Source organism: Sciurus vulgaris (genome assembly GCF_902686455.1).
Source record: "Sciurus vulgaris genome assembly, chromosome: 7".
NCBI classification, from domain to species: domain Eukaryota; kingdom Metazoa; phylum Chordata; class Mammalia; order Rodentia; family Sciuridae; genus Sciurus; species Sciurus vulgaris.
In genome coordinates this window covers 4909363-4935230 of record NC_136467.1, presented here as the reverse complement: position 1 = coordinate 4935230, position 25868 = coordinate 4909363, and the positions used below count along the sequence as shown (strand labels likewise).

At 41.9% G+C, this 25868-nt stretch overlaps 1 long non-coding RNA gene across 1 annotated transcript in view; it reads right to left on the bottom strand.

The window, feature by feature from the left end:
- The window catches only part of LOC306666496, a 723108-nt gene that overhangs the window by 462189 nt on the left and 235051 nt on the right, over window positions 1–25868 (bottom strand). The window lies entirely within an intron of this gene.

Below are 25868 nucleotides of genomic sequence, written 5' to 3'. Positions count from 1 at the left end.
TGCAGCCCGCCTTCCTGCCTTCAGTCACCACCCAGTTAGTCCATTCAAACAGATGAACACACTGATTAGATCAGGCTCTCACGACTCAATCTTTTCACCTCTAAACTGTCTTGCATTGTCTCACACATGAGCTTTATGGGGACACTGCATAACAACCTGAGTCCTTACTCAACCAACATGTTTGCTTATCATCTGATAGAAGACATGTGATATGGAATTTACAAAATGATATGAACAAGAAGGAACTGGAAGAAGAGGTCAATTTAAAATGAGAGTGAGAATCAATTTCTTGGGCATCCAATGGAGCAGAAGTGGACACTGGGAAGGGGTGCTCTTTGGGAGCCAGGAAAATGAACTACTATGGTTCTAGGCTATGATTCTGATTCCTCCAGCGATCACTTGAAAGCAAGGAGGAGCCAATAGGAACCGTTCAATGGCTGGACTTTCTGCACTTTGGTAGGTGTGGATTTTGGTTCTGCAGCTTGCTTATCCTCACTGACTACAGTAACTGCAGCACAAATAAGGAAGCATGCTCACCCTGGCCTGAGCTCTGGTGTGGTGACTTACCACAAGTTACAACAACCTTCAGAACAATAAAGCACAAGACCAGGAAAGCAAAGCTAGACTTCCAAAGCCACAGTGGACAGGGAGAGACCTCCTCAGCTCTCGACTTGCCTGTGGACTGCGTTGTAATTATTGAGTCTGTATGGTGAGTAACAAAAGATACAAGTGTTTTTCCCCACAATCCAAGGTACCAGTGTTCTGGAAGTTATCAGGTGCCCAAAAATATAGGATGCATTTAATGCAATCTTTCTGTGTAATGTAATCCTAGGAGTTGCCCTATTAGACAACAATCAAGGGTGTTCTACTGCAGTTAACTGTTCAGACTTGGGGAGACCTTGGGAAACCTTAGATGGATTTAATGAGTCACAGATTTTATTACCTGCCCAACAGGTATTTCCAATAATACTTGTTTTACCTTTCATGTCAAATGCAAAATGAAGTAAGTGGCTTTGAAAATCGTTACGTGGAGAGACAAAGGGGAGAGTCATGATGTCAGTCTTTAAATTGGTCCAAAGAGACGCTGAAGGCAAGCACTGTCACTCCCAGAAGTCACAGGAGAGTGAGAGAGACGAGACTGTAGGACAAATGCTATTCTGTGTAGGACAGATCTCAGATTAGAGGGCAAGCACTAAATGGGTCTGTGCGTGGACTGCCGTTCGTTAGCAGGCGGCTGAGCCTGGACTTTACAACTCGGGGTCTTTTAATAGGTTCCCAGGAGAGCATCTTCTTGGTTGACCAAAAGCTGGAGGTAGCATGAATTCTCTGGAGGCCTTATTTAATCTTCCTGTGTGATGCAGAGAAATCCATAGGCATCGCCAGGGAAACTAAGGCATTTGCAAGTTTCCACCAGACAGCTGGATTTCAGAGGAAACTAATTGGCATTTCTGAATAATGCTGAGGAAGAGAAGCAGCACCAAGAGTGTGGTGAACCTGTCAAAGACCCCTGTAATGTCAAGGCCTCACAAGCTGAGACTTCATCTTTGATATCGATTAAGGACTCGACTCAGGCTTTGTAAAAAGGAGAGAAGAGTGTGAGGGGACGGTTCATTTTCCACTGAGAAGTGTTTTAAGATACAGTATTAATATGGAAATTATGATAATGGTGACAGTAGTGACAAAAATAGCCAACAAATTTGTGTCTAGTCTTGTTTACCTCAAAATTTGGCTATTGAAGCCATCTGAATATCTGAAGCTGAATTCCTCTCTCATAGGTAGAGATCAAATATGTCAAATAAAATTGATGCAGATTGCTGGGTACAGTGGCACATGCAGCTCAGGAGACTGAGACAGGAGGATGACGAGTTCAAAGCTAGCCTTAGCCACAGTGAGGTGCGAAGCAACTCAGTGAGACCCTGTCTCTAAACAAATACAAAAATAGGGCTGGAGATGTGGGTCAGTGCTCCAGTGCCCCTGAGTTCAATCCCCAGTACAGAAAAAAATTGATGCAGATTATATTGAAAAGGGGACAGGAAACACATACTGAGTAGATACTGCATGCTAAGTCCAGACAGATGACCTATTTCCCAAATTTAAAGGGAGCAAGTTACCAGTTCAGATGGACTTTCAACAGTGAAATGTGCTTTTGCCAAGGTGGCTTTCAATACATCAAGGAGTCAGTGCTGTGATTCTCCCCAGAATCAGGTAGGTTTGTCTGTGGCCCCTAAGCCACACAGCCTTCTGGTCTACTTCCATAAGACCCCTATGCTTGGAACCTGAGTCAAGGCCAACAGAAGCACAATGTGCAGAAGGAAACTGCTGCAGAAATTGTCACACCTTGGAAACTAACTGGTTTGGGAAGAGTGTTATTAGCTTTTGCTCAGAAGGAAAAGCTGAGGGATTTTCTTAAATCATGAACAGACAGAAACATGTTATATAAGTTCACTTTGGGCAAATTATTTCCTTGATCAGCAGGTAATCTTGACACCTTTCATATCATTTTTATATTATCTCTCTGTACAGAAAAAGCTGATCGAAGGTTTTCAGATGAAAATCAGGTGAGATTCTGTCATGGGCATAGTGGTGACATGTCAAAGATACTGTGATCCCTAGATAATGAAGAATAATAGGAAAATGGAGGTCAATCAAGACTCCAAGAAGGTTGTTTCTCCTGCCCAGGGAAAGACTGTGAACCTTTTGAGACATGAGAACTGAGCTTGCAGTGGACTCGAGGGATGGCAGCAGCCAGTGTGAGCCTCTCAGAGGCCAGTGGTTGGGAACCCTCCACATGCAGATCTAGAGCCAGCCTGCTTGGCTCTGAAGCAGATGTCTCCAGAAGGGAATTTTTCAAATGAAGCACAGGAGCATGCTTTCCCAGAATGCACTCTGAGCTGGGGTGGGATACAGTGGCTCTGGGTGTAGCCAGGGGGTGACCGAGGCCACTTCTTTCCCTGCCTGTGAGCACCTGACTGGCTTTGGCTCTGGGGCAGCAGCTGCTCAGACAGTCTCTGTGACCCTGGCTTCCTGGTACAGAGGCCCAGTCCATGGGCTGCAGGCCTGTGGGGGGCTGTGTCCTTCCTGAAGGATGACCCTATGGGTATGAAGTGAGTCTTCGCTACTTCACACTGGGTAAGGTGTGGAGACAACACAGGAAGGGTGACCTGAGGGGTCAACAGGTGGTGGTCTGCAGGCAGAGACCGTGGGGCATGTGAGCACAGAGCTTGGGGTCAGACACTACCGGTTCTGTCCAGGCCCTAGCTCTTCCCCCACCACGGGTGTGGGGTCCCAGGGCATGGCTCTGGAAGCCGGTCTGTAGGTGTTGATTTCCTGGCTCTACCTGGAGGTGCTGACGCTTCATAGCAGCAGGGGTCACAGACGGTGTTTCTGAGCACATGCTATTTACCTCTCCCTTTAGGGGAGGATCTGGGGAGAATCTGTCCTCTGTTACCTTTCTCTGAATACAGGGAAATGCTCAGGAAGTGCTTCCTGAAGAAGTGACACTGAGCAGACCCCTGAGTGAAGCAGGCAAGCCTCTGAGGAAGCCTTCTGAAGAGGGGGACAGTGAGTGCGCCCTCTGTCAGCAGGGGACCTAGTGATCCGAAGAAAGAAATAGGAAATTATGTCCATGGGGTCGTAAGGGGCTGCTCATTAAGGAATCAGGAGGGACTGGGATTTGGGGTCACTGTGGTGGGAAGAAGAAGCCATTGGGATTTACAGCACAGAAGTAACACGACCTGGTTTATTTTCCAGGGTCCCTCTGAGTGGGAAAATCCTTAAAGGAATAGAAATAACAGTGACCCAGGAGGCTATCACACAATCATGGAGAAGAGAACACATCGGATTTTGGAAAGTAGGTGTTGGAGTTGAAAGTGTCCTGAAATGGACAATTCAGGAAGATGTTCCTTCTTGAGCCAGATGCAGGGTGCAGGGGTACCCAGGAGGCCTTGTTTCTGGGTGGAGCTGGATTCAGACATGGTGGGCTCTCAAGCCAAGATGGTACAACTCTGCCAGGGTGCCAGTTGCCCCTCACATTGAGAGGGAGGCACCCCAGCCACATGCAATAGGACTGCTGGCTGCCTCTGGGGGCTGTGTGGGTGGAGGCCTGGATACTGACTCCTCTAAACTTGACTGCAGTCTTGGGGATTCAGTTAAACTCTGTCCTCCAGTTTCTTCATCCATTGGGGACGTTAGTAGTTATTGAATGGGCACCTGAGGACATGAAACAGGACAATACATGTCAAACTCTCTTACTGGGGAACGCTGCCTAATAGTGCTCAATAAATGAGACACCTGTGGTTGGCAAAAGCAAGTGACAGACAGGACGAGGGCTGCTTTTCCTGTCTTTGAGTAAGAACAGGTTTTAGTAAAGAGAAGTTCTTCAGGATAAATAATTTGGCATTTACATTATTACATATACGAGAACTACCTCATTCCAGTTAGGAACAGAAATTTGAAGCCATAAAAACAAGACTGTTTGTTACGTACATAGCTTAATAGATATTCAAAGGAAGATTGTAGCAATGTGATCTCTATTATTCACGGAGCACAATGAATGGGGATATGAAACTCAGTTTCTCTTCGAGCATCTGAAAGGGTGCCTGTTGTCACCATCATCTCTGTTCCACCTCCCTAACTCATTTTCTATATTGGTGTTTCTCAAAGTGTGTTCCAAGGATCATCTCCACTAGAAAAATCTGTTTAAAAATGCAGATTCACCTCCGGAGTGGAAAAAGGAAGTATGAATTATTGAAAAGCTCCATAATTTATTCTAAACTATGAGAAACTCTGGAAGTTTCAGCCAGCTATTTTTTTCTTTAATGATTTATATGTTTCACTAGTAATCTCATATTTTTGTACAAAATAGTTTGCTATCTTTCAAAGATAAAATCTAACACTTTGGATGTAAAAAGCCTAGAAGAACATGGAATTCACATGACCATTTTCACTTGTTAATTAGTCCCTGTATAAAGTATACCTACAAAGAGCTTCTATTTATAGTAATTGATTGTTATAATTTTCCATGCAAAGATGAGTGGTTTGCTGCCAATCATGCTATGCTATCGCACAATGTGTTTATTGGTCCTCAGACAGAAATGTGCATGCAGAGATGCATTTCAGATTCTGACTTCTCTATGGACTCTGTGATGCAAAACAAAACACATCATTTGACCTTGCTCCAATTTGTTCATCTTAAAATGGTGCTTTGCTGGGTCCAGGGGCACATACCTGTAATCCCAGTGACTCCTGAGCCTGAGGCAGGAGGACTCCAAGTTTCAGATCAGCCTCAGCAACTTTGTGAGTCCCTAGATAACTTAGTGGGACCTCCTCTTAAAATAAAAAAGTGTAAAGGGCTGGTGTGTAGCTCAGCAGTTAAGCACTCCTGGGCTCGATCCTCAGAATCCCCCACCCCCAATGGAGCTCACAATGTTCTCTTGATAATGTTATGAATTAAAATATCCTATGATAGTAAATATGAGAATTCTTTCCTTCCTGGTAAAAGCCTGAAACCTGTTCTACAGAGGGATTTCTTTTCCTTGTGTCAGGTGTGTCCTGGCGGGGCTGAGGCAGGCCATAAGAAACTGCTCTGGGCGTACCGCATTGGACTTTGTTGCTAAAAATGCATTAAGATAACACATATACAAAGGATAATAACTGAGAGTTCCAAGATGAGTTTCTTGCCCTTAAAAGATGGATTTAAGATTTAAGTCACAAGATTCTCCTTCCAATACCTTGAACACAACGAATATTAAGCAATAAGCCCTAAAATAATAAAGTTCAATAAGGAAAATGATTTAAATAAGATATTTGAAAGTTGCTAAGGGTGTGAAGTGAAAACATCCTGCAGCTGACCTGGAGAGAATGGGCATCTGGTACACAGGTTGGTTTGAGAGCTGTTGTACTTTAAGTTTCAGAAATGAGTTTGTCAATCAAAACCTCTGCATAGTTCTGTCAAATGTTTTATTTCCTTGGGAGCAAAAACTGAGATCAGGAATGAAACTGACCTGCTACAGGAAAAGCAGTTAAGTTGTATGGGTAAGTCAGGGACTTCTAATTAGTTGATTTTATTTTTTGACTGACATATACCATTTGTAGCAAAGAATCTTCCTTCCTTCCTCCCTCCCTCCCTCCCTTCTCTCTCTGTCTCCTCTCCCTCTCCCTCTCTCCCTCTCCTTCCTCCCTCCCTCCCTCCCTCCCTTCCTTCCTTCCTTCCTTCCTTCCTTCCTTCCTTCCTTCCTTCCTTCCTTCCTTCCTTCCTTCCTTCCTTCCTTCCTTCCTTCCTTCCTTCCTTCCTTCCTCTTTCTGTCCTTCTTTCTCTCTCTCTCCCTCCCTTCCTTCCTTCCTTCCTCCCTTCCTCCCTCCCTCCCTCTCTTCCTTCCTTCCCTTTCCTTTCCCCTCCCTCCCTCCCTCCCTCCCTCCCTCCCTTCCTTCCTTCCTTCCTTCCTTCCTTCCCTTCTTTCTTTCTACAGTTATCCTCATTTAAAGACCAACACAGTAGAAATTCTGCAGCTGCCATGTTCTGTACTATGATCCTGGAGAAGGAAAGCCTTGGAGCAGTGATCATAAACGAGGCAGGAGGCAACTGCCCAGCCATTTCATCAGAGTGTGCCCTGGACAGATGACCAGGCTGGAGACCATGCTCCTCCCTGGAAATGCAGGAAGAGATCTGCTAGGAAGCAGTTGTGACCTGGCTGTTGTGCCTGGGTGGCTGGGGGCTATAAGGCCCCTCAGGGAGGTTTTTTCCCTGAGCCCAAGAGCTTAGGTTAAGTAGCCTGAGAGTGTAAGTAAGAGTTGGATGAACTTTATGTTTTCTTTTTTTTTCCCCATATGAAATTAGTTTGTCCTGTCAGTCATCACTTTTCAGAGTCTCTGGGGAATCTGATGGAGTTTGGTAATTTTAGCTCTTTTATGGATTACATGTTTCTTTTTGGCTCCAGTAAAGCTGCATTACATATGGGTTCAGATGTAAACAAAAACCTCAGTAGTTGAGAAAATCCTTGTGGATTCAATAAGGCACTTTGACTAATTTTCTTTTCCTCATAGGAACCTGCAGAATTCTTTCAGGATATAAAAGTTCTGAAAGCTTTGTTCCCAGGGCTCTTTACGTCACTATACAGAACTACTCTCCATAAGCCCATGGACGCTTTTCATGAAGTTATTGTCAGCAATGTTTGAAAACAGAAAGTCTAAGAAAGATCCTTAGTCCTAAAGAAATGAGCAAGCCTTGGGAAATATTATTTAAAAATAAAAAGGTCTCCCATTTCTGAAGATAAATACTCCAAGTGCGAAAGTTCTTCTCTAACAAAACTGGTAAAACGTTATTGATGAGTTACTTCAAGTTTTGGAGAGAAACTGTAGTCGGAAAAACTCAACTAATAAATTCAAAAAGCAAATTTCTGTGGGTAGGTCCAGATATACAAATTGTGGGGCCCAGTACAAAATAAAGGTACAGGACTTGTTCTTTTTAGCAAATGGAAGGTGCCACTAATGAAATTAAATATAAATGTCTGTAGTTAAGACATTTTGTTACTTATAAATGGAAAAGGGTGACATTGATCCATGAGTACTACCATCAGCAGTACTAATGGACTTAGAAACCATTAGAAAAGATTTTTGGTGTTAAGATTTATATAACAATAATAATACTGTATTAATGTGTTATCTTGATTGATTGTACTATTTTTATAGTTCATTTTTCTGGACATTTATTAAATCATTGAATTGATACTTTAAATGCCTGAATTTTCTTTTGATATGATAGAAAGTTGTATCAGTTGCTTTTGGAAAATGCAAGATCACAAATAACTTTTGATTTTTTTTTTTTAGTTGTGAGAAGGGTACTTCGTTGATACAACAGTTAGTATGGCCATGAAGAATATTTCATAATCTCTGAAACTACTGCGTAAATTTCTACTCAATCATCCTAAAATGTAAATCTTAGTATATTTATACGTGATGGTTCTCACTAAACAATTTTGGTAAAAACGTTTAACTTTTCAAAACCTTAATTTTCAGTGTAAATTTAAAAATACCATTTTAGTGTTTTGCTGAATTTTGTGTAATTTGTGGGGGTTGTGTGGGAAATGAACTGACTTCAGGATTTGTATCTGATTCCAAATGTCTGTTTTTGCATTTTAGCGCTACAGCGATTTTTAAAAAATGTTTATTTATTTATTTATTTATTTATTTTTACAGACTGATTCATTGTACGCAAATGGGGTACATCATTTCGTTTAAGCAAACATGTCTTTCTTATTAATAACAGGTTTGCTTTTCTGAAACTTCATAGGAAAACAGCACTCTTTTTCATCAAAAGTGAAGATCTTTGGATTTTGCTTCGATTTCTAAAATATGTATTTATAGACCCACATCAGTAGATACCTGTCTCCCTGATACTGCTCTACTTTTCAGAACCAGAGGTTCCAAGGTCAGAGTTCCAATAACTTTCTGGTGCTCTTTACACTGATGTCCACGCAAACATTTTATTTTGTAATATCCACTGACAAATCTTGCTGCCCGGACGCTCCTGGCTGGAGCGCAGGTGGGAAAGCGGCTCCGAGAGGGACGGGCAGCGGGCTCCCGAGGACTCCCCAGCTGTGGAACTGAGCGGCGCTCTCCTCTCCCTGGCAGAGGCTGCTGCGGCTGAGGCTGCCGTCTCTGTCACCAACCCGGGCCGGAACCACCGGCTGGTGCAGCTGCTAGGGGCCTCACAGCACCCAGAGCGCTCCCAGGTTGCGCACCGTGCCAGGTTCACGCCCGGGGTCATTGGCTGTGACTGCGGGTGTGCTCCTCAGGCACGCAGGTCCAGGCGGAGCGCAGCCATCCCTGTGCTTCCGCCCACGCTGTGTGTTCTCCACATTGTTCCAGACTTCACCTGCAGAATTCAGGTGCAAAGATAAGATTATTTTCAAGGCAAGACCGCAGGGCCTTAAACCAAGCCCAGGATCCTGTGCCACTGCTTCGCGCACAGGTGAAGCCAGCTCTGCCTGCCCGCAGAATTACCTGAGAGCATGTAGTCATCCCACTTCTTGGAGAAACACATCCTTAAGACACAGGTGGGAAAAGTAGAGGTAGGAGACTGCGGGGCGGGGGGGGGGGGGTGTTTGTGAGTAGGAAATCATAAAAAGAAGGTTGGGAGAATAACTCGCATTAGGAGACTGTTCACATCCATGGGCCCTAGACCACTGACTGAGTTAGCTTCTTTTTTTCTTTTTCTTTCGTTGTTTCTTTTGGCACAGAATACAGTCACGATGCACTTTTCCCTTTGCACATTCTTAAAGCAGTTGGAAATGAAAAATATTCATAATAAATCCTTAGTCCAGAAGTCTTTTCTTTCCCTGATAGTTTCTTGTTGCCTTTCCCTTTATTTGAAAGCAATATTGCACCAACTCAACTTTGTAGCAAAGCATTTGATTTAGTTTTCATGGAAATGTTTATTTTGCATTCATATGCATTGATTTTCATATTGTTTATTTAATCAGTTCCAAGTTCACCTAGCGTCACCAGTCACCAGGTTTGGGAACAAAGACAATTGACCCAACTGGAGAGAACACAAAATAGCCACCAGCATTCAAATATGCCATCGATGTCAATCAATGTGTTTTTATAGTGGAAATCTCCAGATTATTGGCTTCTTTTCTTTTTAAAAAGAAACCAGAGATTTATTTACTTCCTGCTGGAACCTTACAATATTCACTTAGAAAGTATTCCTATCCCCACCCTCCACCAAAATTGAACTGAATCAGATCAAGTAATTACCAGTTACCAGAAATACTGGAGTTATAGGAGCATGATAATACCATGAGATCGAGTCAGCCAAATCAAGACTGTGGGAAATTATCCAAGGCAAATGACCTAATTCCTTCAACAACAAAATTGCAAGGAAAAGAAGAATCTATAATTTAAAAGAAACTTAAGAGACACATCAGTGAAGCACAATGCTCAGACCTTGTGTGGACGCCACCTCAAACAAACCAACTGTCCAAAACATTTATGAGACACTCAGGGACAGCTGAACACAAGTATCTCTAACTAAAATCATGGCTTTGTGATAGTATCTCAGAAGAGTCATATATGCACACATACACGTAGATGTCATATGATAGAGACCACTGGCTTCTGGGGAGTTGGTTGAGCTAGTCGATCCTGGTGTCCACTCCACGTAAATGAGGAGGCACACTAACATTTTCCTCCCTGAGTATGTCTGTGAAGGTTCATATGCAGTAACATTCACAGGTGATCATTTTTACTTAACTTAAAAGCTAAAGCTATTGAGTAAAAATGGGCTTCTACTCCCTAGTTGATGATTCAGTCATCTTTCTTCTTCATTCTTTCTTATTCTATTTAATTAACTTCCCAAATGCTTAGAAGTTCGTCATGGGCGAAAGCGCCCTGAGAAGCTACTTTCTTCTCTGAGTGATGCTCCAGTAGGTGGAGGCACGGAGGACTTCACGGGATCAGGTGGTGGCATTGCCAGGTCTCTGTTTCAGCTGAGTCGATCACAAGTTCTTGTGCTTATAGAGAGTCAAAATATTATTCCTGGATCCAACAAGCAGAACAGCATCTAGATTGCAGTGTCTTAGTTCATCACTGACTTGTTCTTAGGAAACAGCTTTGGTATCATGTCATTGGCCTGAGTTGATGGGCCATAAAAAATATTGGCAAACAACTTTTGTATTTATTACAGACACATTTTTGAGGACACGGTTAATAAATTCTAAAAATTTTCTATAATGGTCCAAATTTAATTTTCTTTTTTTTTACCATTCTAGTGTCAAAATAGCTTTGCTAATTTTAAGGAGCTCTGGTTCTGTTCTTGTATAAGCACCATGTCAGGCAGCTAGAGCCACATCCTCTGCCTTTCTCTAAGTCCTGCAAAGCAGCACGAGGCTTGGATCCCTGACTTTGTTTCTCCGTGTTCTTCTTTTATCCTAATTTTACTTATTTCTCAAAAACTTCCGGGTTTATGTGATAACACATGTCATTTTGATCCTGCTTTGTGATGGACTGGTGTTGAACCTACAAGCACATGTCCAGCAGAGACCTCGTCATTGCCGTCTTCCCGTTTCGCTGTCATGTGCTCCCGTGTTAGCGTCGAGGCACCTGGATTCCCGATGCGGCAACTGGCACTCGCTGGAGAACGCGGCCTTGTGACCGCTTCATGAAGCCAGAGGGAGGAAAAGAGGATTTAAGCAGGGTCCTGTTTCCCGCCAGAGCCCAAAGCACTGATGGCATCGAATGCTGCCCAGCCTCCAGCTCTCTGAGGGCCCAGGAATCAGGCCTGGGGCCACGACATGCCATCCGTCTTCCTGGGGGAGCTGAGAAGTCTCCCCCGATTTCCCACGCTGGTTCATGTGCTCATGGTGTTCCCGCGACAGAATGCAGGCCTCGAGCCGAGATCAGCCCCCCACGCTCCGGCCACATCTCTAGGGGAAGTGCAAGGGTCCAGGCGAGGTGTGTGTCTTCCGCCTGCCGATGTCCTCACTGTGCAGCATGCCATCCTGTGAAGTGCTGGCTGTGGACTGTGCTCGTATCTTATAAAGAAAGCATATTTTGCTCCTTTTCTATTGTAGGCCCAGTGGAGACGTGGGCCCAAAGGCTCTCCACTTGGGTCACCTGAGTAGCTTGATGTGCTATTCCTCAGCAGTGTCAAATCATATAGGGGCCAGCAGGACCAACGGGGCCTGAGCCCTGAACCCGAGGGCTTTCCTCTGAAAGTAGGAGGGCTGGATGGAAGGTACCAGGCACGCTCCCCAAGGAGCAGGAGTTTGGATGGTGGCCATGGGAGCCGAGTGGACAGATGCTGAAACTGCTGATGCTCTAAACACTCCAGTCTGGTTTCTCTGTCAGACGCAGCCGTAGCACAACTCTTCACTAAAGACCGCAGGCGTGGAGCAGTGACCGGCCACAGGCCCTTGGAGGGCCTTCCGCTGACTGGTCCTGGAAGGTAAAAACAGAGAGTCACCTACAGTCAGAGGAGGTACAGTGGCACCACCGGGCTGCGCGGTGGCTGTGTTCTCCTCAGCGACACGGCCCGTGTGGAGCCAGGTCTGAAGCTCTTACTGAAGCAGGAAAGGCGCTCCGACCCTTCCACGTCCAACAGCGCAAAACACAAGGGCGCACGTGGAATCTGGGACCAGGCAAGTTGAAACGTTGACCTGGGGCAGCAGCGTGTGGTCGCCACGCAGAATTCCAGTGTGTGGCGGCCATAGGGTCCGCGAGGGCCTGGGGTTCTCCTTTCCTGAAGTGGAGGAGGGGTTGAGGTAACTTGGCCTTGATCCTCTCATGGGTCCAATGGGTTTGACAAATGAGGGGGGCCTGGCCTGACAGCCCTGGAGGCCAGTGGAGCGGGAGGGCGAGACCCCTAGGAGCTGCTGGGGTGGCCCAGGGTCTCCCACGGCTGGAGACCCAAGCAGGCCTTGAGATCTTTGGAGGAGGAGAGGAGGCAGAGGGGTCGCAAAGATGCCAGCAGCTAAGCCAGACCAGCGGGGCTGCCTGCACAAGGGGTCAGGGCTCTTTTTCTTATTAAAAAGTTCAAATTTCTTTATCTTAAAGTGATTTTAAAAAGATGAGACCAAATAATTCAGTTTCCATCACAGAATGATGATCATTCCACAAAATGATGGTAACTGAGTTATTTGCAAGTCATTTCCAAACTATGTGTAATAGATGAGGTGATTTCTTTCTTTTATGGAAAATGAAAATAGTTGGTAATGTTATTCAGTTTCTTCCTAATAGGAGCTTACAAATTTCCCCAAACTCTTTTTTCAGTTTTCTCAGAGACTCGTCACACCCATTTTTTTAAACCAATTTTTGTATCATAGTAATTTTTATCTTTTCATTTAAAATCGTGTCTAAAGAGAAAGTACTTTAAGGACATCCTATACATGGGTATATTGATGGTGATTTCCTCTAGAGAAGAGCAAGATGGTTGTGTCTTAACTTCTCTATATTTTAAAAATTGTCTTCATTAGAAATTATCACATTAATAATCAGAGACAATGATTTAAATTGTCTATAGGTGCTGGTCCTCCAGTATCCCTTTCCGAACCACTAAACTTTCTGCTCCCTTAGCACACACGTGCATCTCCACTGAAAACAAAGCTGTCAAGCATTCTGTCTCAGAGTGGCCCTGCTCACCTGCAGTGTGCAGCTATCAGTGACCACAACACCACAGACCATCTCCCACCCAAATCATCCAGCGCAGAGCCTGGTTCACGCTGTGTTCAAACACAAGGACCAAGGTAAAACAAATCCACCCTCTGTTCCTCTTACATTTCTATTGCTTACTCATTTATAAAGCTAAAAGAAACCAAGAATATATGTACATTATGCGAATATATTCAATTTTTATGATTGATTTTGGTATAGTGACCTTATTGAGTCTTAAAAATAATTTTTCCCCCAGCTATTTGGAGTCAATTTTAATGGAAAATAGAGAGGAACAGTTTAGGTCCAGTGCTTGAATTCTTCCTGTGGTGCTGTTTGTCAGCCCGGAGCACCTGTGGCTGGGCTCTGATGTTCCTCCTGCATCTTGGGACTGTTTTCTCCCACGTCGGGTACACTTGATAATCTCAGAAGCTGCACCAATGTCTTCAGGTGGGGAACATGTCACATGGAGCCAGTAAAAGTGGGCCTTTGCCAGATAGCAAGGAGATGGCTGCAGGGGACCCTCGGTCATTCAAAACCATGCAGAATTTTAAGCCTGAAACAGCTACTTAAACATCATTTTATAATTTGAGTTAAAAAATTAAATGCTCAGAGGAAGAAATATCTTCAATATATTAAATGGTATATACTATAGGCAAAAGGCATATTAATATGCTATGTTAATATTTAGTCAATTTCCTTATTTTACATTTAATTAAGTTTGAGTTCTGAATAAATGGGAAAAATGACAAAAATTACTGAATGATATAAAATTGAGTGAAATTAGGGAAAATATTCAGAGATTAAAGAAAAAATTTCCTTTTTCAGAAAAAGAGTTTAGTTTCCTGTATTTGGAATGCCATAGAAGGCATTTTCTCTTTCCCCAAGATTATAATAACACTCTGTTTTATTTTTCCTTTGGAAACCTTGTTGTTTTAGCTTGTCTATCTGACTCTGTGGTCTTTCTCAAATTAATTTTTTATGTGGCATAAGGGGAATCAAGTGTTTTTTTAAATTTCTAATTAGCAGATTCCTACTTATAGAAAAGCTTGCCTTTTCCCAAATTAACTACAGAGGAGCCCGAGTCTAAATTGTGTGTGTGTGTGTAGAGGGTGTGGTCTTGTACTCACCAGTCTGCTGCACTGGACTGCTTATCTGTTCTTGGCTTGTTTCACACTGTATTAAGATTGCAGTTATATGTCCTCCAGCTTTATTTTTATTAGTATTGGCTTGTCTATTCTGATTCCTTCAAGTTAGAAGGAAATTTGAAATTTTAAAACAAACCTGCCAATTTCTAATGAATGAATCTTATGGGATTTTGACGGGGATTTCATTGACTATTTAGACTCAGCTATCTGAAGGTATTTTTTGTATTGTTAAAATTACCTGCTCTGCACTATACTTATTTGCTTATCATAGATAATGTGTTGTATATCTGACATAACTGATCATATGTGGGGGTTATTATGCATTAACCTGTCCATCTGCTTTATATGTCCATCCAGTTTTACTGAGGTATACTTGACAAATAAAAATTGTATATATTTTAAGTTGTACAGGTGATGTTTTGATATGAGTATACATTACAGAATGATTGCCACAATAAATCTAACAAACATACCATCCCCTCATATAGTTATAGCTCTGTGTGTGTGTGTGTGTGTGTGTGTGTGTATGTGTATGTGTTGAGAACACTTAAGATCACAGCAACTCTCTAGCAAAGTTTGAATATACAATACAATACTATTAACTATAGTCACCATGCTATACATTAGAACTTTGGGACTTGTTCTTCCTGTATAACTGAACCTGTGTATATTTTTCAGTATACTTATTTATCCAGTTCATGAACATAGTATGTCTCTCCACTTATTTATATAATATTTCATTTCTCTTAGTTTTGATTTTAAGGGTTCAGTGTAGATGCCACAATCATTTTATTTTAATTATTTAATATTTTATATTATTATAAATCACTTTTAAAATTTATTGTTGTAACTCACTTTTAAAGTTATTTTCTATGTTTATTGTCACCTAATGTAAGTACAATTGACCTGTCACATGTTGACTTTCAATTCAACAATATTGTTAAGCCACCTATTTTTAAAGTTCTTTGTAGCTCCTTTTAGGTTTTTAACATATATAAGCATGTAATTCATGAATAATGACAAGTTTCGTTCTTTTTTTCCCAGTTGTGAGAACTTTTTCTTTCTCTTTTTCTGCTGGTTAGAATATCAGTACAATAGTAAAGGTAAATGATGATGATGGGCACCTTTTCTTGTTTGTGACCTTAGCAGAGGATGCTTAATATCTAACTATTTAGCTAATGCTTTGATGAATTGGAACTAATTACAGTGTCAGCTGATCAAATACCTGTTTAAGAGTACCCAAAATATAAGCCATTGGCAGAGACCATATGTTTACAACACAGATATCTGACAAAAGACTTAAAAGAAAAGCCAGATAACTCAACTGAAATTGGCAGAAACATCATGAAGAAACTTTCAATGGCTGAAGCTGGCATAATTTGAACAATGAAAATTTATAAAATCTCTTACATTGCATCTAAAGAATAAGATATTCATGCGTTGATTCTGACATAAAGAAATGATTAAATTAAAATTGACAGATGAGAGAGGCAGATTCTCCTTAAAGAAGAATCACAAATCAAGGGTCCAGATGCTCCCTCCTCCAGGGAGGGGGCTGAATTCCCTGCTCCAAGTGCAGGATGCCCTGCTGGCCTCCAGTGTGGAGGACATGAGGTAGAGCAGTCCTGGAGGGAAGAAACCTGAGGCACCACCTTTGCATGTGCAGAAGTCTGCATTCAGTGGCGGGTCCTGTTCATAGTGGTCAGTCTCCGACCGGGTGCAGGAGGCTGGCCTCTTGCCTCCAGGCTGTCTGCCTAGAGATGAGCGGGAGCTGGGCTGGCAGCGCTCTCCAGACACAGCTGCGCTTCTGTGGTATGTTAAAAAATCAACGGAAGCCATTCAGGATGAACCAAGTTGAGAGTTTTGCAGGAGCTCGAGAAGCAGAGAGAGGTCAGGGAGCTGGGTGCTGTGGAGACAGGGGACATAAGCAGAAAGGAACTGAGGCATTGTAGGGGAGGCATCCTATAGATGGCCCCATGTGTGGGGAAGACCCTCCACTCCCCAGGGGACAGCAAGAAAGAGGTCTTGCTTCGGCTTTGTAGTCACAGAGGTGAGAAAAAAATGCATATTGAAGTAAAAACATCCAAATATGTTGTCCCAAATTATTATTTTTAAAATGCCAATTACACATCAGTAGAAGCAATATTATTTTAAGGTCATGTTTTCCATATTACTATAATATCCATTACTGCCTAACTAAGCAATGCTAATACAGAAAGTCATTTTCTCAGTACACACTCAGTAATGAAGTGACTCTTAGATGGGATTGCCTAGCTGATTTATTACCGCAACAAGGTGATGGGAATACTTTCACTGGAAGGCTTTTACAATTTATCAAGTTTCTTTGGCCTAAGGAAGGTAATTACTTTTCTAGGGTTGATGTGATATGTGAACCAATGTAAGCACTGGGGATATGAGAAATGAGCAATCTTTTACTCAAAATTAAACTGTAACGAATTTGCCATATGTTGAGTAGACATTTAAGAGTTCAAGGGCCAGTTCCCATTACATCCTAGTCTTCAAATTCCCACATACAGTATGACATACATGTATTTGTCCTCACGTGCGTGTGGTGGCTAGAAGCTGGGCACTCACTAGTCAAAGGATGTGCCTTTGCAAGCAGCCTCACATCAAATCATCTTCTAGAAATTATAAATCAATGTGTGCCAGGGTTTCTCAAATAACTCATGAATAATAAAAATCTCAAATGCCAACCTTTTAAATACTGATGTATTTTTAAAATTTTGTGTGGTAGAGTCAAGACTAGAAAGCAACTTTTCTTGATCATGAGTCCTAAGCATTTTATTATCATTTATATCCATAAGACATGGGAATGAATAACCTAAAAAAGAGAAGATGATGAGACTACAAAATAAATGCTGTCAAATATTCAAAATGTTGCTATGTGAGAGTAGCACAGATTTATTATACAAAATAAGGAACAATGCATAATAATAGAAAGAAAATTTGGAGTCATCCTAAGAAGGATGCTCCAACATCCTTCTAACAGTGGAATGGTTTTGTTTTCTGTTTGAATTTTGCCAAGCAATAAGTTACTCATCACTGAAAGACTTCAAGCAGAGGCTGAGGCCAATGTTGGACAAGAGCGGAAGTGATTCCCACCTCAGGTGCAGGTTGGACTAGGTCACCTTGGAAATGACTTAAAACTAAGCCTTGGTGCTGAGTGATGCACAAAACCAGCAGTACAACGTTCGAGGCAAGACTTCCATTTCTGGTACTGAGGACAGTTTATCAAATGAGTGAATCCTTTTGTACTATAACGTGTTATACATTTTGGAGAGTCTTGGGTCAGAGGGCATTTCTTAGGAAGAATGAAATATGTTTTTAAACATTCTGAGTTCCCTAAACATGAAAGAAATTGTCTCAAATACTGTGTGTTTTCAAATGCCCGTCTTTATGCGATCAGCACAAAGGTCACAAGGCTAAGCGTTTAGGTGGGGTGTAAGACAGTCAAGCAACCTGGGTCTCTCTGTGGTCCCCTGACCTCTTGGTCCTCTGTTTTGATCAGAACCCCTTCCCTCCTTTGTGAGGACTGTCATTACCCTGTCACACCCATGTGCTTCTGTAATAATCCTAATCCCTGCCTTTGGCTTCACCTCTTCTCTCAGTGATCAGTTTAGGAATTGTATAACCCAAGATGAATCCTTCCCTGAAATTGCCTTATGGGAGTAAAACTTGAATGCCTTCATTCTCCTGGTTTCCTAAGCCATGACATATCAGCTCTGAGGTCACCTTCACTTTTCCGAGGGACAGTGCTTCCAGAGTCAAGAGAGCTGAGCCTGCATGTAGAGCAGAAATGAGATTTGCTGAGTAGTAGTAACTACTGAGTCCTGGTTCCCTAATTCCAAGACACGAGACCCAGGACTGTGCTGACTCAGTACTCCTTATGAGCCATCTTATTTTTTCAATAGGTAACAGTCCTCACCTTGCTAGGTCAACTTGGGTTATAGAAATATTTTTCTTTGATAGCACAGAATATTGAATAAAAAGCAAAAGTAATAGTAATGAGGTTGTCATAATTAAGTATTAAATGAGCTAAAAATACAGTAAGTTCTTGGTACTTAGTGTGTAGAAGGCACTCAGTGTTTTCTTAGGATGCTCTGATTGGCACAGTCTAATGAAGACATGCAGAAGCAAAGAGAACAGCTTAAAACCCGTAAATGTATGGCAAAGGGTACATTTAGCCAACACCTCAAATAAGGGATAACGGGAAGTGAGAAGTAAAAGTAAGGCCAAGGTTTTAGGCATAGGATGCCTTTAAAGTGAAAAATTTAGGGGGAATCAGGTGTGTGGGGGATGTTCTAGAAATGATATGATATTCTATTCAATTTAGAACTTGCTAATTTTGAGGTTTAAAAACAGGACGTCTAATTTAAAATGGAAATAAATTGTACACAGAATTGAGAAATTATGAGAGTGGCAGGTTTTGAAATTATTCTGTTCTTTCAATTGATATATGTCCTATCGAGGCCTTATTTGTGTGCCAGGAACTGTGAACGTAGGGACGAACACACCTTGTTTTGTGAGTTACGGTGAGATACAAAGACGGCAGAACCACCACGTCAGGAGGCATCCGGAGCACTAAAATCAGGTCTGTGGGAGGCACCAGACGCTAAGGCAGCCACTGGGGGCACCCCACCCTACTCCAGAGATCAGGACTTCTGCAGCTCTTGGGCACACTTCAGGAAGCCTTGGACCTGCATACATTTCTCGAGTGACTAGTTAGTCTTAGTCAGGAGAACTAGCCAAAGAGGAAGAAAGAGTGCTCAAATAGCTCAAGGATAATGTGGCTAAAGGTAGGAGAAAGTACTCCAGACATCCTGGCTGTCATCCCCGCTGCTGTCTTGGGCTTCCCTAAGAACCCTTCCTGATTTGCCATCACTGTGCTGAAGTCCTGTGGTCTGCTGGTAAGGCAGGTGGCAGGGAAAGTGTCCCATAATATTACCATGGAATCTAACTCTTAGTGGACTTACACCTGAGACTGTGAGTTTCATTAAGTGCTTGTTAAACTCTACTTTAATTTTTTAATATAGGGAGATTATAACTTTACTGCTTTGCTGTGTTTTTCTGAATTTTTTTCTCCTAGATAATACAAAGGTTAGAGTCTGTGAGATGCCCTTCCTCAGGTGGATGAAACTCTGGTAGAGGCTTTTGCCATGGAAAGCAGGCCTTTGTGATAGAGAGTGCTCTGAGTGTGTTTCACAGTGTTTACTTTCCTTTCTCCTCTGGAGCAAGGAAGGGGCCTGCTTGACTCAACCATGGGAACCTCGTGAGGTTCATGAAGGCAAAACCAAGACAGTGTGCCCTGCCCCCAGGATGGCACCCTTCCTGAGAATTCTCATTCTCAGAATTCCTCAGAATTTCTCATTCTCACACTTCTTCATACTCAGCTGCTGCAATTCATCAAAATCATTCTTTAAATGGTTCTACCAGTTTGCAACTCTAGTAGCTTGTTTGAGGTAAGCATATCTTGGCTATACCTCTCTGTATTTGTCTGTCTCTTCAGATTTTTGGGGTGATGGTTTGGTCCATAATATCACTTTTCTGATGTGTCCAAGAAAACCATTGATATTGTTAAAATTATCATGGTAGGAATGATGACTGACAAAGTCTTTATGTGTCAGAGTTAAAACTGAAAGTGTCACAATGGAATCAAACTGTAAACTCACATAGGAAAATAGCAGCAAACTTAGCAAACACTTTGAAACTGAGTAACACATTTATAAATAATCAACAAATCAAAGAAGAAATCTGAAAGGAACTTAAAAAATACATCGAACTGCCAGGCATGGTGGTGTATGACTTTAATCCCAGTGACTAAAGAGCCTGAGACAGGAGGATCACAAGTTTGAAGACAGCCTCAATAACTTAGTGAGGACCTCAGTGACTTAGAGAAAACTTGTCTCAAAATAAAAAATAAAAAAGGCTAGGGATGTACCTCAGTAAATCACTCCTGAGTTAAATCCTTAGCACCAAAACTAAGATACATTGAACTGGGTAAAATAAAAATACAACATACCGTAATTTGTGGAACCCAGTCAAAGCAATGTTAAGAGGAAAATTCATAGCAATTAAGGTTTACATTAAAAACACACAATGTCAATTTAATAATCTAATATCCTATATACAGAATCTAAATAAAGAGAGCAAAACCCCAAACCAATAAAAAGGAAACAATGGAAACGATAAGAGCATAAGTCAGTGAAATTGAAAACAAAAATAATAGAGAAAATCCATAAAACAAAAAGCTATTCCTTGTAAAAATCATTACAATTGACAAAACTCTGACAAGGCTAACAAAGGAAAAGAAATGATGACACAATTGAGTGAAAAAGAGAAATTACCATCACTTGCAACCCTACATGCACCCAAAGGACAGTAATGGGATATATGCATGGCTCCATGCACATGAGTTTGACAACTTAGATGAGATTAACCAATTCCACACACACACACACACACACACACACACACACACAACTACAACTCACTTAATAGGAGATAGATACTCTGAATGGCACTATGATTCTGAAGGAAGTCAAATTCACAATTGAAAAACCTAAAATCAAGACTTACGAGCTCAGTTGCTTTCACTGGAGAAAATGAAATACTTTGGCATACATCTAACAAAGTGTGTATAGCACTTGCTGGCTGAAAACTGCAGAACACTGCTGAAAGAATTCAAAGATCACTCAACGGAGGACAAAATCAGAAGATTCAACACAGTCAACAAACCAATTCTCCACGATTTGATAACAAAGTTTAACCTAGTTCCTCTCAAAATCTCAGAAAGATGTCTTTGTAGATACAGACAAAAGCACTTTACTATTTATATGTGTGTAGACTAGCTAAATCAGCTTTGAAAAATAATAAACATTTAGTTAATAAAAGCCAAATCCTCACGAATTTGGTGTGAAATAGAAATAGAATGTGGGACGTGCTTTCTTTACCAGGAGGATGAGGCTCAGCCAGGTAAAATATTATGTTGAGTCAAGACCAGAACAAATCGCTGACTTGGGGTAACATATTGGTTTGGTTTGAAACTACTCTAAAATTTCCCTCCCCGCTGATCCTCCAGAGAGCCGCCTGCTGGCAGGAGGGGACTTTCCATTCCTTCCTGAGTTCTCAGCAGTGAGCTGGAGGGGGAGACTGGAACATGACCCACCTTATTCATGGCATGAGTGATTCATTTAAGGGCATCTATTCCTTCCCTTCCCCTGCTGGAAACAGTCCAACATCACCCCCTGAACATGACTTTGCTAATCAATGTCCTACTACTTACAATGAGATTGACATGTTAGGCTTGGCTATTTTCTAGTATCTAGACGTTCATTTGAATCATGGAAAACATTGTTTCCTTGATTGAAACCTCAGTCAAGGTATCATCTAGAGTAAAACAGGAACATTCTTTTCCTCTTTTCTTGATAATGAAAATGTATAACTTCAACATGAGAAGAATGGGGTGGGACCCAGATGCACCAACCAATCCTTCAAAGCCAACCTGCGTAACACACACCTCATGCAATGAGACAGGCTTCGCTGCCCCCTTGTAGCCTAAACCCACCTACTGTCCACAGAAAGTAGAGCTCACGTCCCCTTTTCTAGGCCCGGCCCACCAACCTGGAATACAGAAGCCGCACGGACTTCCTATGTAGAAAGTGGTCTCACAAGCCTTCCGGGGCATTCCTTATCATTCTCTCCTGTGCCCAGGGAATGAGGAGTACTCCCAGGAAGTTCTCTGCATTTTCACTCAGCCCAACTTCAGCTACTGGGTCCCTACGTCAGGCTGTAAGCCTTTGCTGTTCTTGGCGGTCACTTGGCTGGGCATGGTGGACTTGGTGGGCAATCCTGACTGATGCTTCCAAACCAGGATTTGTCACAGAGTTTGTCCTGGCTGTCTCTTCCCTCCTCATTTTCCCCTGAGCTTGCAAAGCATCTTTGCCCCCGTGCTGGCCACTGTGGACACCAGACCCCTCTCTACTCGGCCCTTGCTTCCTCAGGGGTGGGTGGAAGCTCACTTTTGCTGCATGCTCCTGGCTTGCTGTACCATGGACCAGGAAGGCCTGTCTGCATGGCAGAGTCTTCCAGGCCCTTCTTGTCTGAGGTCCTGCTTTGACCCCTGCTGCCTGCCTGAGTCAAAGTAGGACCCCCATCTCCTAATGTGCCTGGGCTTTCTGCTTCAGAGTGGTCCACATCCCAGATGACTGACCTTCAGAGTATCCATTACCTTCATTGGCCAGGTGAGTCTGACCCATGGACCTGGGAGATAACCTCAAAGTAATTTCTGTTTAGTGCTTTCCAGTGATTTGGGCTGCTCTGTTTGGTGTGTGGCAACATAAACAACTCACTTACCTTAGAATCTAACTTGATGCACATGGGAGAAGGGACACCAGCAGCAGCTGCTCCTGGGAGGACCAAGACTTTATTCTGATTTCTTGGTTTTAAATATTCACACTGCTTCTCTGCTTTTATTATAGTCTGAGCAAGGACAAGAAAGTCTAGTAAACCTGAAGGCACATTTAGGCAAATCAATGTTGTTAGGTTAGAGCTAGAAAGTCACATTTTTATTCAGGATCAGAAACTATTTCATCCAAACCTCCTCATTAATTCTAATTAATTATAAATTCTAAATGACCATTCAGTGGGTACAGGCATACCTGTATGGTCATTGTTGAGAGCTAAGGATACATCTGTACTCATTTATTTGTTCACAGAGTAATTGAGCATGCTTTCTTGAATCTAGTTTACCCATATTAAAAGATAATGATGACATATTTGTATTTCACTGAATTTAATTTGCTAGATTGTTGGTCCCTCTGGAAATATTATAATTGTTATTATTATCCTTTTCCAAATAATCAAATGCAAACATCTCAGGATTATTTGGTTGGGGTCATGGAACTGAGAGTGATTATTTGGAGAAATCTATTTGTAATACAATTTGAAGCTGCATTATGCCACTTGCTCCAGGAAAATATGAGTAAATTGATTTGCAAGTAGAAGTTTTCCTAGGATTAACATTAGTGCCAATTTGTGACCTATAATATTCCAGTGTTATTGTTGAGACCAGTCCCTTGAATGCTAAAATTACTTACATAACTTATAAATTAATGAAGGAGAATTCTGATTCAAAATATAGAGTGCTAATTCAATGTATCAGGTAACAATTGCTAATATCTGAAAAGAGAATATACAACTCACAGAAGCAGCATTGCTGCATAAAGTAAATGTTCAAATATATCTCTGCTTCATGTACTTTGGGTGTATTTGCACATGCATGTTCCTTATTCTACCTTTTAAACTTTTTCATGTTGGCATTTGGGAATATGGTGGTTTGAATTTGCAAAATTGGAATTTTAATCATAATCCAGTTTATAAGAATCAGTTTTACACAGTAGCACTAACTTCTTATAATTAGTGTGAGGAGACTGATATACTCCTGGGAAACCTGCTTGCATGTTTACCCTGAGTTGCCAAGTTTGCTTCTGGTAGGATTTTTCTTTATAATTAGAATCCAAGATTTATTCTCATGTCATACGAAGATTTATCTTAGTAAATGCTCCAAATATATGTTTGCATACATTTGTATATAGAGACATATGCACATGTATTAATTAAAATATATGTAAATATACATATGTGGGTATATCTGTATAGATAAGATGCAGACATATAGATACACATCATATAAAGAGAGAGAGGGAGAGAGAAAGAGAACTGAAGTTGCACGTCCAAGTGGATATGTTTCCAGGTGTGTTAACCTGTAGATGTGTGCTAAGATCAATATGCTATTTTGATTTCAAAAAACAGGCATGGAATCAAGTAGACACCCATGAGAAAACAGGATTATTCCATGTTGTTTTTACTATCATCTAAAAACATTTTTAATTGAGTGCAATTGATTTATATTGTGAGACACAAAAAGTGTGTGTGGGGGGGATAAATAGATTACATAGAGCTAAAAAACTTGTACTAAGTAAGCTCTAGCTTAGAAGACAGGCCATGGTTACCATTTTCTTTCTCTTCTTTTGATGTTCCTCCTGACCCTGCAATGTTCTTACACGGCTCCTGGGGTGCACGGGTAGCACTTTCTCTGGGACTTGCGCAGTCCTGAAGAATTCTGATGCACAAGGCAAAGCCCAGGGGCAGCTGGTGCTGTCCCGCACCTCCCTACCATGCATGCCTTCTCGTCATTCCACACCTTTACCAGCACTTGATATTATAGGACTTCTAAATTTTTGCCAGTTTGGTGGTAGTGATATAGATTTTAATTGTGGATTTAATCTTTATTTTTCTGATTTATATTGCGGTAGTCTTGTTTCAGATATTTGTTGGCCATTTGTGTTTCCATTGCTGTGAATACATATTCATGTCTGTAATGGTTAATTTGAATTGTCAACTTGATTGGACTAAGAGATGCCAATGATTAAAAGTCTTCTGGGTGTGTCAATGGGGGTGTGTCTAGAATGATTGGCATGTGGGATAGTGAACTGAAGGGAGCCCCTCCCTAAGCATGGGCAGCACCACCCAATAGATGGAATAAAAGCTGGAAGAACAAGGAAGCAGATGCAGATGCAAGCTCGAATGGATTCTTGATTGCTGCTTCAATCATCTGTGGATATCTGACTCTCGCTTCTTCCCTCCTCCAAAGCAAACTCTGCCAGTGATTCTCCAGGGAGTTTCCAGAAGCCTTGGTCTCAAACTAGGGTAGCACGGTTGATCCTTCTTGTTCTGGGGCTTCCTCCTCTTGGACTGCGCAGCTGCTGGTTCTTCCAGCTCTCTAATTGCAGACGCCATTGTGGACTATCCACTTCCGGTCGTGTGAGCCAATCTAATAAATCCCCTTTTTATATCATACTTCCTGTTGATTCTGTTCCTCTAGAGAACCCTGACTAATACAATGTCTTTCTTGGTTAATATTTTCACTTGATCATTGGTCTTTTTCTTATTGCTCAATAAACACTTTTCCTCTTTTCATGTACTTGTAGACTGGCCCCTCATCCACTTAATTGTTGGCAATATCCTCTTTCAGTTTGTGGTTTGCTCTTTCCCTCTGTGGTATCTTTTGATGGATTACTTGTCTTTCTGCTTCTTTTGGTCTTGTTGAAGAAACTCTGCTCCTTGGAGAGCATAGGATGTCCTTACATTTTTTCCCACAAAGCTTTGCAGGAACTTCACCGTTTTCTGGCATGAGCGACCCGCATTGTGAACCCATCATTCCCTGCTGAGCTGCCCTCGCACAGGCAAGTTGGTGGCTCAGGTGTAGACCTGTGTCTGGGTATCCCATCATTTTTGCCTTGCTGCCTCATCCTTCCGATTTGTAGCACTTTGCAGTAATCACCGGGTTATTTATAGCTTGATTACTGTCACAATCAGCCTTGACCTCTAGCAGAGCAATGATTTCCACTTTACTCTTCTTCCAGAGGGTCTTGATAACCCTTAACCTTTTATTATTTCCTTTAAATTTTGGAAATACCTTGTGAAGTTTGTGGAAAACGTCATTGGAAATCATATCAAACCTATAATTCAATTTTTGTAGGGTTGATATAGATT